At 45.3% G+C, this 15770-nt stretch overlaps 1 protein-coding gene across 4 annotated transcripts in view; it reads right to left on the bottom strand.

Annotated features, from left to right (window-relative positions):
* Positions 1-9182, bottom strand: part of STAG2 (stromal antigen 2) — a 74283-nt gene extending 65101 nt beyond the window's left edge. For all 4 annotated transcript variants that reach the window (XM_054388468.1, XM_054388470.1, XM_054388469.1 and 1 more), the window contains exon 1: positions 9104-9182. The gene's annotated coding sequence lies outside the window, so the exon portion shown is untranslated. The remainder of the gene's footprint in view (positions 1-9103) is intronic.
* Positions 9183-15770: the final 6588 nt, after the last annotated feature.

Below are 15770 nucleotides of genomic sequence, written 5' to 3'. Positions count from 1 at the left end.
GTGATCGTGGAAATGCCATCCAATGCCATGAAATATTCAAAACCTGACTAGACAAATTCTGGAACAACTTGGTCTAACTAGTAAGTTTTAAAAGCAGGTTAGACTAGACCTTCAGACAGCCTTTGCCTCCCACACAATTCTGTGACCTAGAACACATTTTTTTCATTGTGGCATCAGTTCTAGGAAGCAACTTCCCAGACACTATGCAAAGTTTTATTTTAGGTGGAGTGGGAAAAAAAAAAAAAAGTATTTTGGATATAGTTTTCAAATAAGTATGTAAAACAACGATAGAAATGTATGCCAGCACACCCAAGGATGTACGAATGTAATTCCCAATCCAAAATAGTGCACAAAATAACTTTTTTTTTTTAATATTCATTTATCTTAAGTTACCAAACAACGCAGTCTTTACTTTTCAATTACATTTGAATTGTGTTCTTTACCCTAAATCAATGTACAATAGTCCATTTAAATTCTACTTTGTCTGCCACAAGCACAGCACTGCCATATGTAGACTGCAGCCAGTGGTCGTTCCCACAGTGGAAAACAACAACAACAAAAAAATTTAAAAATACCTTTTTCTTCAGGGGATGGTGGGTGGGTTTAATTATTCAGTTCTCTGTTAAGATCAGAAATTGTAAATATTGCTAGCAGCTACGATGCACCTTATTAATAATCAAATTACATTAGTTAGCCATTACACCCCTTAACTACAAAAACAAAAAAAGGCCACCCACTAAAAATTATTCCAGGATTCATGTAACATAAAATCAGCTTCAAATTAAAAGCAAGCCATTTCAAATGCAGACTCCATGAACTACAAAACTGCATTCCTGACATTTACTACTTACACTGGGTTTTTTAGTAACTTCAGTTACCTATGAGCTGAATACATTACTTGTATATTATCTGCTTATTAAAACTTGATATGGTCCAAATTGCCCGAGTAGATACTTAAGGGATGAACTGGGACTTAATCTATAGAAATAACAGGCTATCTTGAACAGCTTATATTTATTTGCAAACTAAGTAAAAGGCCATCTTTTTTCCCCAGATGAGATGCTGCAAGCATCATATTATTTAATAAAACTTAGGCTGAAATCCAATCCTGTGTTAAGAAAAAAAATGCAACTCAGCCATAACCAAGAATAGCAACATTACCTCCAAATCAAAATTGTTCATCTCTTCTAGACAGATCACATGTACTAAGCGATAGCAAAACATCTGCATAAGTCCTCTTTGCTACATGTACTACATCATGACATCTTCCCAGGAAGCATACACTTGACAAACATACACTGAATTATTCGGTCAGTCAGTGGGACTTGGGTACTACTCTGGGGAAGTCTAAAGGTAAGTCTTCCTGCAGCTCACCCACCCATAGCTCACTCACTGGCCAGAAGCTGAGCAAATCTTAGCAATAACTCAATTTTGGAACGCAATCCCAAGGAAACAAAACACACGTTCCTAAGGTTTGTTGTTTCTTAAGGAGTCTGTAGTTTTGGACATGATTTGTACTTTCTGAAACGTCAGTATATTTTATTTCTTTTCATTATTTTGCTGAGGGAAAAAAAAAAGAGAGAGAAATTTAGACTCCAACGATACTTCTTCTTAACAAGCTAGACCACGGCAGACATCTGTATTACATGGCAACAGGCAACATTTGAGACCTTCTTCAAAATACAAGCAAAAATCATTAGCTTTCCCAATCAACACTAAAACAATGGGAAGAGATAAAGACGACTTTCTTCTCCAAGAGCCACACAGAAGCACACACTAATATTGCTGTAGAAAAATATTCTTCCACTGACTTCCAGTGCCACACATATTCCCTCTCTCTAATCCATGACCAACCTCTACTGAATTAAAAGCCTAAAAAACATAAAACTCCACAAATGATCATGTATGAGCAGGACAAATAACTCCTCATATTCAGAACTGTAAGAAAATAAAACATATCTACGTAAAAAAAAAACCAACAAAAACACCCAAAACCCCAGCAAAATCAACAACCAACATACTCATGTCTAGACAACTGGGTTTGGGTGAATATTGTGATTAATTTCTCAATTGTAGAACACAATCTCCCCTCCACTGTATGCCAATCTTCTTATATCTACTCACCCTACTGATTGCACTCTTCTACAAAAAGAAGCACTCTGGAGGGGTAAGTTACAGTTGCTTACACAGTCAAAAAAACCCAGAAAATACACAATCAAGTACACACCTGGACATAAAGTCTGTACCTGACAACTAACTTAACTTCCCTCCCCAGTCACAAACACTCCAGGTAATTGCATACAAATGCAGCCCTATTAAGTCCTTTCTTGACTCAAATTAGGATAAAGAATTTTTAAAAAGAGACTGTGCCTATGTTCTTCCATGCAACTCTGTGGCCATTAAAGGCTAGAAAAAGCTGTCACATGAAAGCCAAAGGGATACCTTAAGGGGCCAAATTTTCTCACATTCCTATCTCCAAAATTGTGTGCCAGATCTCTCCACAGATCTGACAAGTTGAGAGAAATTGTGTGCAAGATGGAAGAAACATCTCACCTTCCTTTCTTCTTTACTCAAGATCTCAGAAATCTGTTACTTTATTACTGCAACACTTGGACACAGAGATACTGTAAAGGGATACATTACACTGTCCACTACTATTGCAATGGCATAACCCATCAAATTTAAGGACGCTGGGTCTAGTCTTAGTGATCTCAGCTACCAAATTGAGAGGTTCAAGAAAAATAACAGTTTTGGGGTTGATACCTGGACAGCGAAATATCTTCTTCAAGACACAAGCTAGTCAGACAACAACCCCTCAAGCCTCCCAACTTGAATGAGGCAGCATTAGCCCTACATTTCCCTGTGGTGATCACTTCGTATTTACTGTCAAAAAAAACCCAAACAAATGAGAGGAAAAAAAAACCAAAACCCACCACACAAAAAGACTTCATCACTTCTATGAACTGCAGCATGAGAAAACGTAAACAAAAATTCTAATTAAACAACATATTAAAAGTACATTTTTAGTCTCCAACTCTCAAAACAGAAGTTTTCACGGTATCGCTCATTAGTAAATCTCTTGACTTTGTGTGTTTTTGTGGTTTAAGGAAAAACATTTAAATGTCATCTGACTTTTAACAATCTTTTGAAATCAATTCTGTTTTTCCCCAATATAAAAGGCTAACTGACATGACCAGGCTAATCTTCAAATATGAAATTTTCACAGAATGGTGGAATAGTTTAACTAGTTTACTCCTGTCCAGGTTAACAAAAGGCTCCTTACCCCAAACTTCCTTGAGCAAAACAAAACCCCAAGATCTCCTATGTTACTTACAGCCACCCCAGACCTGGCTCTCCCCCAGACACCACCCCCACCCCAGATTCTGCAGTGCCCCCTTGGGAGCAGGGACAGCCACTGCAGCACAGTGACCAGGGCCATGTCACAGGATGATCTGAGGCCATGTCATACTGCCACCAATGCGTTGTCCCAGATCTTGCTCCAGAATGAGCCCAAACCTGAACACACTGCAGCAAGCAACTCATCATACTGTAAACACCTTTGTGTCAGGAAGTTCCCCAGTATTTGAACAAGGATGTTTGATCTGCCTGTAGTCCCATTTAGCTTGCACCTCTGTCCACACCCAAAAGGACAGAAGGGTCAGGAGGCACAAAGAGGACCAGAGCAGATGAAATCACATGACTGCCAGGGCCAGTGACAGAAGAGCTACAGGACCATAAAGATTTCCCATTTTTACATACTGTTTCACTTTAACGGTGGTGGTGATCTAAAACAGTTACACAGCATTGAATCTAAACCACTGCAGTAAGCCTTCATGTCACCATGTAAGGTTTTTTGATGCATGTGGACAAGAGCTCGTTCCACCCCTCCACAGATTCATGGCATAAACTTCCTATTTTCCAACATAAAACTCCAACTCCCAGCCCACTCCAGTTTCCCAAGGACTAAGCTATCACTTCATTCTCTCTTCTTTGTCAATGATCCTCATACAGACAAGCTGAAGTTTTCAGAATGTGAATGTTTTAAGTGATACTGAGAAAGCAACCAGAGCTTATCTGAGAATATTAAACTGATGGCTGTTATCAATCACTTCTTTCCATTACAAGACAATTACTGAAGCAGATGAAGCTCTTGGAAATGCTAGCATCTAGCTTACAGAGATAAAATCTACACCACATTCCTTTTCCAGTATGTTTTCTTAATTCCTCACTCACACAAAACTAAATTAAAAAACCCAAACCAAACAATGAAACCTAGCACCAAAAATCAACAGTACGATTTGGGAAATTTACAGCTACAAAACTCTACATTTACAAATGAATTGAAGAAACGGTCACACTATTGCCAGAGATCACACTGAGTTCAAAACTTCATCTCATTTGACAAAACAGCATTCCAGTAACACAACCAAGAAGCGTTAAGTAACCAGCAGAAACATTTCCTTAGTTTTTGGGATTCATTTGGTGAAAATAAGCATCCAAAACATTTAAGGTTTCTGTAAAACATACTTGTTTATGCTGGCACACAAGTTACAGAACACTTTAATCTTTCCTATGATGTTTGTTTGCAGTAAAGCAACTGGAGACAGTAGTTGCAGCAAAACAACAGGAAACAGGAGAGCACCACGAATGAAAGTGACAAATGAGGACTCTCAAATCATTCTAAATTTGAACCACAAATGACAAAGAAAAATCTAGTTGTAAAAAGTTCATAATGCTCTGGGTGTGACAACATCATTTCATGATCTAGGTCTAACAAAGTTGCTCCCACCACCAAGAGCATGCACTTTCAAGTGGTTTGATGCCTTCAGCTATCTTCTACAGGAGACAGCAGCAGCATGAAATATTCAAGAGAAGCTAGCTATGTTATGTCTTTTGAAAACCATTCAATTACTGTTGGTATGTTATACTGAAATAAAACTAAAGACAACATTTAACTGACGATTCTATTTACACTTCTTCCAAGTGGAAATTATTCCATTCCACACATTTATGCCTTTAAAGACTTACACTTGTAAAGCTAGAATGTGATACGTTTGTGGAATTTGAGACAGATTAACAGCCAACTAACTGAATACTTCTCTTTTTGAAATGGAACGCTCAAGGAGTGCAACACCTTTTTAAACCAAACATTTTAATAAACTATGAACCTACCACTTTTAGTTATTTCATAGAATTATTTTTTTAAAAAGATATATATTAAAGTATCACAGCATCATTAATTTGAACATATCAAGAATTTCAGCTTTTGGGGGCAAAACATTAAGACTTTGCATCTAAAAAACGAAGGGGGAAAAAAGTGTCTCTTCACAAAGTTTTGTCTTCTTAAGAGCAAGTTTAACAAGCCCCTACATTGCTTATTGACTTTATTCAGTATTATCTTCCTAAAAGTGTAAAAAGATTTAAAAGCTCCAGAAGCATAACTCTGGGCCAAGTATACCACTTGGGAGACAGCTCTAGGAAGTTTCAAAGGGAAAGTATAGAGTTTCTCCCATCCCCCAGTTTCCATGCCCGTATTTCTTTGGCTTTTCTTTGCTTGCATTTAAGCTTAGACAACATCCAACGTTAATTTTACCATAGTTAATACAAACAGTAACAACAGAAATTCACTTTTCTCTCACAAGATGCATAAAACACACCTGAAGATGACACCATAAGACATCATTGGTTTCACAAACGACTCATAAGATCCCTGTAAGTTAAGGAGGAAGATCTATCTCTTATAGGTAGGAAAAAAAGTAGTCATTTTCTTTCTTTGCACGATTTTGAGGCTTTCTTAATTTTGTTTTCATTAACCCAAATGGTATGGGTATAATTAAACACCACCCCATTCCGTTCTAGTGCTGACAGCCACAAGATGAAGGTTCACGCTAACAGCATGGTGACTGTTTCATTATGGAATGGAACGGTCGTAAGGGAAAAGAAACAGTGTAACCCGGCAGAAAGCCCCTGAAAGATCTGTGGCATCCTGATTCTGCAATTGATCGCAACTAAGATTCCACCACAAAATTAAGAGTTGAGGACAACAGGTAATACCAAAACAGAGACTGGTGTATGGCAATTGCATCATCACTCGTGGTATTTATTTATCAGCAGATAACCAGCCAGCCGGCACACCTTGTAAGTCCTGCAGAGATCAATACTACACAGACACTTCAATAATAATAATAATATGAACAAGAAAAAATAAGTGGATGTAGGGGAAATGAAACATGAAAACGGGAAAAAGTTGTTTAAATGGCCAAGCATTACAAACTATTAAGAAGCGATCTATCACTGATCAAGACTGAACTGCAAAGAGTTAACAGTGAGACCTCTAGTTGGAGAATATCTCACTGAAGAAAACGCTGTGAACTCTATCGTTTCTGGTCATTTAAACCAGGATTGAACAAAACTCCCAGGCAGCATAAAAACGACCGTACAACGGCTTCGAGGAAAGCGCTCCAAAAAGCGTTTTTCCTTCTCTTTCAACTAAACCTAACAGAACTTCAACAGGCGTTAACGCGATTCACACGAGGTGACCTTTGCGCTGCCGCCACCTTTCCGAAACAACTGCGCTCCGAACACACCCCGGGCAGCGGCAGCCGCGGAAGCGGCTCTCTGGCGGTAGATTTAGAGTCCCCAACCCCACGCCCCTCGACGAGAGCGTAGCGGCCAGGGTCCGGCGGCGGGGGCCCGGTGCGGGAGGAAGCCACCGCCTCCCGCCCGGGCGCTGGCCAATGGACGACAGGCAGAGGCAGGCGGGAGGGAGAGGCAGCGCCGGCCCGGAGCGGCAGCGGAGCAGGCCGCGGCGGGGCCGCGTGTGACGCACTTCGGTAACCCGACTCTCCGCCCCCGGCACGAACCGCCGCGCTGACATGGCCCCTCCTCGCCCCACTAAGAGACAGCAGCAGGCCGCAGCGGAGCCTCGGCCGCCCCGGGTTACCTCCGGACGCTCCCCGCTGCAACCGCCCAGGACGCCCGCTCCTCCCGGGGAGGCGAGGCGACGGGAGGGAGAACCCGGGGTCACACCGGTGGGTAAGGCGCCTGAGACCGGACACGCCAGGGTGTGGCTCCGTGGAGTACACAGGAAGAGAGCACTTACCAAGCGCGGCTGGAGAAAACGCGGCAGCGTTAGCCGCACTGCCAAAAAGTAATTCAAAAACAAAAACATACAAAATAGAACCACCACCAGCCAAACATGCCCCCTCCCCTCCCCCAACACCCACAGCTACAACAGCACCGGACCTCCACGCGTATTGAAAGTTTGTGTTAACTCTGGGCACCGCATCCTGTGGGAAGACAAGAGCACGAGTCGAGCCGGAGCTGTACAATAAATAAAAGTGGCCAAAGTCGGAGCCGAGGGCCTTCACTGCCCGTTCTCAGATGAGGGCGGAAAAAATAATTAATCGAGGTCGGTCGGTCCCAGATTTGCACAGGACAGACCGATTATACAACGCTACTGCGATGGAGGAAGGCATAGAGGAACATCGGTTGCAGACACCCGAAAACAGCTCACCCCGGCACCGAGAATACGGGCAGGGTGAGAGGAACACCCGAAAAACAAGGCCGCCCAGCCATCTGCTCTCCTCTGCGGCTCACTCCTCGCTCCCCTATCCCACCCCTCCAAGTCTCAAACCACGGCAACAGCTGCATCTGTCTATATGTAAAAATCCATATCGAGAAAATAAGCACTCAAAAAAAAGAGAAAACACCAGGAAAGCTCTTGCTTCCTACCTGGGCAGGGTTCAGCTCAGTTCAGTACGTGCCGAGGAGGAGGGGGCAGAAGAGCACTATCTAAAACAAAAGTGGCGCCAAAACCCCCCAGTAAGAAGCATTCTTCTTCCTCCTCCTCCTCCTCCCCCCCTCCCCCACCAGTGCCTGCGAGAGCCCAGCGGGGTTCCTGCAACACGCGGCTCCGGGCATCGGGCGGCCCCAGCACAAGTTGGCAAGCGCCCTTTTTTTGGGGAAAAAGAAAAAAAAAAGAAAGCAAGATGAACGGAAACTGACACAACTCTTCCTCTTAGCGGGCAGCCGCCGAAGAGCTTGCCCAAAGTCACTCAGAGGGGAAAACTCGCCCCACAAAGGCCTTCCCCGAGCTGGGCGGGGGGAAAGGGGGTCGTCAGCTCTTTCGGAGGAGGCAGCGAATGGTGGCGGGGGGGTGGGGGGGAGAGAAGGCGCAGGTCAATCCTCACTTGGGCCGAGGGACCTCGCTTTCGCCAGTCCTCCAGCTCAGTCACTCAGGAAAAGGCGGCCAGAGTTGCCCCAGCTCGGCCGAGTCAGTGGAGAAAGACGCAGAAGAGAAACCCCGATCCCTGGGCGCTTCCCTCCACGGGGAAGCCGCCGGCAGCAGGCTGGCAGTAAGAACTCAGCTGCTGGGCGGCGGGAAGGAGAGGGAGCGCTGTCAGGGGTGGGAGTCCCCTCTCCCCGTGCTCCTCCGACACTCCACCCCGGGGCACCGACAGCCGCCCCACCATTTTCTCCTGCGCGCCGCGCGGCCCAGCGCTCTCCGCGCCGCGCCGCCCCCCCTCCTCCCCCCCCAGACGCCCGGAGCGCGGCCCGCTCTGTCCGCAGCGGCTCCGACCCCCTTTCTCCTCTCTCCCCACCCCTAAGCGACCCGGCCCGGTTTGCCCACACACACACAATGCCCGAGTCCTCCATCTTGCCAGCAGCCCCTGCTCGGCTCGGGAGACGGGGGGAGGAGAAGAAGGTGGTTCTCCATTTTAGCTCGCCCGAGCACTGGGCCCAGCCTGCCCGCGGCCGGCTGTGAAGAGAAGGAACTGGGCTCCGGACGGGCAGCAGGGTCTGCTTTCGGCGCCCTCTCGCTCCCTCACTCGCACTGCTGCTCGCGTCCCCCCTCCCCGCGGAGGCGCGCTGGAAGAGGGGGGTGGGGAAGCGGGGGGCTGGAGTGTTTTCGCGGCTCGGCCCCGCCGTCCTCCATCTTGGCTGCACGGAGTCCCTGTGGCCAACCGGCCTAGCGACCCGCGCCCTCTTCGCAGGCCTGGGGATCGCGGTCCCTGTCCCGGCTTCTCTCAGCAGCCACGCACCGCGATCCCGAGTCCCCCCTCCAAACTTCCAGAAGCTTCGCCGCCATTTTCTAACTTACCTTGCCTAGTGTCGGCGTAGGCAGCGAGGAGGCCCAAGGCTCGTAGCTCCGCTCCTATATCCCCGGCCCGGCTGTCGGTTGCGCGCCCGGCCCAGCCCGGCCCGGAGACTTGGCGGCGGAGGGGGGACTTTGGGGAGGGCGCGGGGCGCGTGCAGGTTATTTAATTTGGCGGCGGCGCTGGGGATTGTTTGGGGTGTTCGCTGCTCGGCGGCTAGCTAGCGAATGGAGGACGCAGGCGCCACCTGGCGGCCACCCAACGAGGCCCGCTCTCCTGGGCGTGGGGCGACACCTGCCGTCCGGTCGCGGCAGGGCCGCGCCGCGCCGGGTAAACAAGGTGCCGCGCATGCACACGTCGCTGGGCTTCTCCCAAGTCGGCTCGCGAGCGCGGGTGCTCGTCTGCTGCGGCCCGGCCCGGGGCGGGGCACGGGGAGTGCCTGAGGCGGCGGCGGGTGCTGCCGGGGACGAGACAGGCGATGTGGGCCCGCCTGGCGGAGGAGGCCCAGCTACCGGCTGCATTCCCGGGGCAGGATCGGGTAACCGAAATGCGGGGACAGGCTAAATACGAGCTTCGGCACGGCCCGAGAGGAGTCGGGGGGATGCGGCTGGCCTTGCAGCGGCACACACGGACGCGGGGCTTGGTGGCATTTCGCACTGCATTCCCCTAGGAAGTAGGAAATAATTGTTCTCCTGAGGCCCAGTTCAGTCTTCCAGCAGTAACCTGTTCACCGCTTGCCGCCTTTTCTCTCCAGCCGGGTGCGTGAGCTGCCGTTGCTGGAAGGCGCGGAAGGCATGGGCGCCCGGGCTGCCGGCTCCTGGGCAGCCTCCTCGCCCGCGCCGAGCCAGCGCTGTCTTTTTAGAGCCAACCGCAGCTCATCTCTTTTATGTTACTCGTTTTGCGTTCAAGAATTAAAGTCGTGTGCGGGGGACACAGCGGTTTTGGAGATAAATTCAGAGCTGCCTGCGGGGATGCAGAGTGCCTTATCTGGAGAACGCCAGGCTTGCGTGGCGACACGAGCAGAAACGATGTTTGCTGGTGGTTAGGAACATTCTGAAATGTGTTCTGCTTCTGCTTATAACAAACTGCTACCCCCGTTTAAATTTGCATTTGCTGCTGAACTCTCAGTGCAATTCTTTTTTTCTCCTTTCATGAAGATTCATATGACCCTTATATGTGAAATGATTACATATAAGCAATATTACACATGAAAGTAACCAGATATTATATTTGCGATGCTTATTTTTCGAAACACAAAATTCTTCGATTCCATGTGTATTTTTTGGGGGGGTGGGAGGGTTAGGTTGGTGGTTTGTTTTATTGTTGTTCTTTTAGTGGGTTTTGTTGTTTTGGGGCTTTTTTCCCCTCTATTGTGTAATGCTGAGCGAAGTACTCGGGCAACAGCTTATGGTTACATCAGTAATCACAAGAATACTTTTGTCCTGGTAATTAGTCTCTAATTGTCCTCTTCTGCTTGTCTGCTTTTGAGGAGAGGGTTAGCATAACTAAGCAGGCACCAAGCTAAGCACTCTGTCCACCTGCCTAACACAGGCAGGACACTTCAGGACATACTTTATGTGTTCATCGCATAACATCCAGTCTTCAAAAGGAAGAAGAGGCATTGCAGACGAAACAACACTCAAAAATGAAAAGTGGTGTCAGAAAAAAAGAGTGTTTAAAATTAAAAAAAAAAAAGGCGTAACATGGGTTGATGTCGGTTTGCAATTCTAGATATAATCTATTGGTGTATGAGACCGTTAAAAAAATCAGGAACGCTTTGAAATAATGTCTTGAACATTTAGTCGTAAAACTGTGTTCAAAGTTCTGGTTGCAGCTACAGATGCTGATCTTTAATGTGAATCTATTAATGTCTGTCTGGAAATTATAGAATAATCGTGAATAAAAGATAATATGCTAAAACACCAAAGAAACAAACACCACCACCCCCACCCTCCTCCCCCCAAACCTCAATTAAGTTTTAAATTTGCCTATGATATATACAGTTGTTAAATTACACATTGGAACAGATGGAAAGGAGCTGGATCCATTTCTGCCTTCCTTCTATGAAGTCAACTTCTGACTGCTGCCAGATAGACAATTTTTCCATTAAAAAAAAAAAACCTACACACTTCCAAAACTAGCATTCTGCCTGCACACAGAATTCCAGTAATGTATCCTCTGCTTTGTGATGCAATAGGGCTACTCATATTACAGTTCAGATTCAAAACTTTGTAAATAGCAGTCTGCTGCAAGAGTTGGCAGAAGCACAGGACTGAGGCATTTCCAGAGGCAGCTGCGCGTATTAGCACGTGCATCAGCTCTCTGGTCTGTTCCGGAAACTACTTCACACTTGACCTCATAGCTGAGGTATTTTAGGTAAATACGTTTAACAGAAGAAAACGTGCCATAGTTGTTAGGGTTTGTTTTTGAAGGAATGGGTGTGCGAGTGCAGACTGCACCATGGCAGGGAGTTCAGACCATTTCCAAAGCTGACCCAGGCTTTGGAAGCCCAGAATCAACACCTCTGATTGCCCTGACTGGTGTGACAGAATTTGCTTTTTGAAACTCGGGACAACAAAACATGGAAACGCTCCAGAGACCATACTCCAGGTGCAGTGGCATATTACAAACCATTGGTCACAGAGCTTGCCTAAGAGGATTTTGCACTCTCCAGTTCATTTCCTCCTTCCCAGTTGTGCAGTTCAGCTGTTTGTCTGGCTGCTGTCTAAGCAAAACGTGCCTTACCAGAACAGGGAGGAGGGGCATTTGTTTTCTAAGGAATGGGTTTCATTTTGTATTTTCCCCAAACCAGGTCATTTCTCCAATGCTGTTCAAAGTACAACGATATAACCAAACCAGTAAGTGCAATTGGAGGGAGATGTGAGGTGCTCCTATAGAGGCCAGGAATGTTTCTGCTTTGCTCCAATGACCAGAAGATAAGAATTTCTTAAACCAGCTGTGCCCTGGGAGGATTCCTGACACAGCACCACACTCAGATCACACCAATAACCACCATAAACCAGTTTATGTAGCACGAATCTAGAGAGGAAACTCATCAGTCTCAATTAGTGGATAGGAAGGAGAGCAAGGTAGGAAGAGCCTGACTAATGCATTGTCCCCATCAACTGGTCATCCTTCTGGGACTGAGCGTTCCAACTCGTTCAACGAGGAAGATGAGATGAAAAGCAGTTGCACTTCTTTCTAAGCTAATAATTCCAGAATATGCTTTTACCATCTGTTTTTGTGAAGAAATCAAAAGAATATCCTGAAGTTTATGCAGTTTTAGCTCTCTATCATCTCTGTCATGTAAAAATGTAAAATAGTAAAGAAGTGTTATCCAAGCATGATAAGGAAATAGCTCTTAAAGTCTGACTTCCCTAGAAAGGATTTATATCCAAGAAAAAAATGAGGAGAAAGTATTCTACAGGACATCTTTCTCACAAATGCTACTCTTTAAGAGCTTCAAAGTCCACTATTTCTGGCATTGAGTCCAAGTCAGAAAGGATTTAACAAAGACTTTACAACATGGACTTATACCATGCTTGGTCCAAAGAGAGCTCTTGATCAGTCATCCAGATAAGAAACTGAACAAGGAGTGAGGGTAGATACAAATTCCACATCTGCATTAATGTCCAGAGGTTCACCACTAGAGAAGATCAGAATGACCTCAAGCTGCCAGATGTCTGATTCACTCTTCCAGGCAGGAGACTCATGCTGCTTCCTTTTCTTTGAGGACAGCAGAACAGGGACCCCCATCCGCAATTCTGTTTTCTCAATTAAAAAAAAAAAAAAACCCCACACAAAAAAACAACCAACAACCAGAAAAAGGCAATCCTTTACCATTCCTTTCTTTTTTTTTTTTTTTTTTAAAAAAAAAAAAGCATTTACTTAGGAGAATTGGAAAATAAACCAGAATATACTGGGTTTGTTCCAGGATGAGGTGGTAACTTTGATGGCCTGTATTAAAAGTTGTATGCAGAGGAGGAAATACTCTTTCCAGTCAGGTATTTTTCTTTCCCAGATTTCTGAAACTGGATTAGTCACTCTAGGGAAATTGCTCTAAATTCATTTGGAGATGAGCTATTACATAAGAAACAAACGGGGGGGGGGGGGGGGGGGGGGGGAATTACACTTAAAAAGGGGTTACTTTTCCAAAATTTACAGAGGAAAGACTGCATATCAGTAGCTCCTTAGGCCTTTCCCTGTTCTGTGAATAATTCCATCCTTTTCTGATTTACCTAAGCCTCCCTTGCATGCCTCTATCTCTTGCCAGATCTTTCTAGACACCTAACTCAAGTCTGAATTTTCTTTGATTCAGTAAGCTTCTGCCTACCATGCTCTCAGGTCTGTAAAGAAACAAAGCATCACAGTGTGTCCTGCACCACTAGAAAGGAAGTCAGCTTTAACTCCCCTGCATTACAAGCTCTGGAAATGAATAGAACTCCAGTAAATTGTAAATGCCTTCCTCCTAACTGTGTTATCAGCAGCTTGATCCAGTCTGTGCCACTTACTACCTGCAGTCCCACGCTCTTTGTCCCAGTTAAGGTGAGGAGCTCTTTCTATGTCTTGTTCTTTGAGACAAAAATCCTTTAGGCAAGTTTTAAAGTTTTCATCACCAAACTGCGTAAAAGCTGCATCAGTTATTAGTATGAAATAACGAACAGTCCTTCTCCTAGCCTCAAGTCAAGAGGAGCTGCTTTCACTTGAAGCTCCAGCTCCCCTTATGCACAGGAAAGAGTAAGTGTTACCATTTAGACCACATCTCTTGGAGCCAGGACATGATCTGCTCCAGTTTCCAAATGTAGGGAGGTTTTGGGAGACGTGAGTAAGACATAATTGTATCTTGTTGCTAAGTCCAGGCAGAGGGATCGTGAATCAAGGACCATTTTATGAGTCAGGCACCACGACAGCATCAGTGACAGAATCTGTGGAAGCACAGGAACCAGAGAAACGTGTTTCAAATTGGGAAAGCTAGGTAAGAGGCAGGGCATGGTTAAAGGCAAGAAAGAACAGACTGTATGACAAAAAGGGCTTGGGTGATAAGTAGACAAGAACTGAAATAAGGTCAAGTGGGCCAAACAGCAGGAAGTAGCTCTGAGCAGGGGAAGCAGCTAAGAAATAAACAGTGAAACTACATCATATTCTTGATGTGCAGGGCAGCTCACCCATCAGGAACAGAAAGCAGTTCTCAGCTGGTTGGGTTTCCCAGGGCCTCCAGAACCCCTGAGACTCTGATACAGAGCCAGGGGGTTCCCTGAGGAGGGAAGAAGGCTGGCTTGTGGTTAGATGAGGTTAGAGTGGAACTGGGTCAGAGACAGCATTATTCAGCTCAACCTCTGCACAGGATCATAGAGCAAAACAATTAAAAAATCAAATATATTTAAGCATTGAAGAAAATCCCCTATAAAATTAATGGGACAGCTGTCTTCTGTATTTGTGTCAAATGCCAGGTACGGATGATGACTGTGCACTGGGTTATCTTGGTCTTTTCTCCACAAACTACTGAGGGTAGAGCTTAGAGGGTTAAAGTGGGAGTATATGCAATGAGGGATTGTTGCTTACATGACAAATAAGGTCAAGGAACAGCTTATTCTTTCAGATGATAATCTGATACAGTCTTCTGGGGCTGACCTACCACAGTCCTGAGATCCTACATGTATGCCTAACATGGTTTCCTTTGGATTAGATTTCATCATCAAACAGCTGTGAGTTTTCTTTCAGACAGTGCTTCTCAGAAGTCCTGTCTGTGTCTGATGGTGTCTGGAGCTCAAGGCCATTTTGGCTGCTTCAACTCTCTGACATAGTAGGAGGTAGAAGCAAAGTATGATCTTGTCATTAGCTGTGATTTAGGGTTTTGTTAAGTGGCACAATGCATGACAAGTAGCAAGGAATAAATACAACAGTTTATGACATCTTGGTGGTTTGCGCAGATGTTCAAAACCGTTAAGATAAAAAATAGTTCTTTTAGGCTGCAACTTCCTTTAACATCATCATAGAAGTCCTATAAAGCCTCAGCGTCAGCAGCTGTGACCAAAAGGTTTCCCCTGGATGGCAAAGGGTACTCCTGGGACACTAGCCACAGGGGATGAGGGCAGTGATTCCCAGCCTTGCTCCCCTCAGGACATACTCTTACCTCCCTTCTCTGCAGTGCTGGTTCCAGCTGTGAGCAGAGGTGAAACTTCTAACCTGGAACGTGAGACTTCCTTACAGAAACATGCAACTTCCAATTAAACCTTTGCAAACAACTGTTAACAATGCTATAAAAGGGCTACACTGTGATGCAGAAATGGGAGTGAATGTTACTTCTGGTACATTCCATTTTGCAAAACACCAAAAAAAGACATTTGAAGCAACAGTTATTTTCCTGGTGGCTTGTACCCTACCAACAGAGCCCCCTCACTGACTGCAAAACACAAAACACCATGAAAATGGAGATAAAGTCAGTCCCAAGCTCAGAAGCCTCTTTCTGTTACACAAGAGTTAAAAGAGGCTTGACACCCACTTTTGAAAAGCCTGTATGTAGAAGATTAACTATTTGCTTAAATGATAACTGTCATCATGTCATGCAAAATGAAGGTATATAAGAGAAATTGTGTCAAGAGTTTTACCGCAAGGTCTAACTGCAAGATCAAAAACCCCTATATATGAATACATTTAAATGCTCTCTGTTCT

Source organism: Indicator indicator, chromosome 17 (genome assembly GCF_027791375.1).
Source record: "Indicator indicator isolate 239-I01 chromosome 17, UM_Iind_1.1, whole genome shotgun sequence".
NCBI classification, from domain to species: Eukaryota; Metazoa; Chordata; class Aves; order Piciformes; family Indicatoridae; genus Indicator; species Indicator indicator.
The sequence above is the reverse complement of the archived record's forward strand: the minus strand, read 5'-3'. Positions and strand labels throughout refer to the sequence as shown.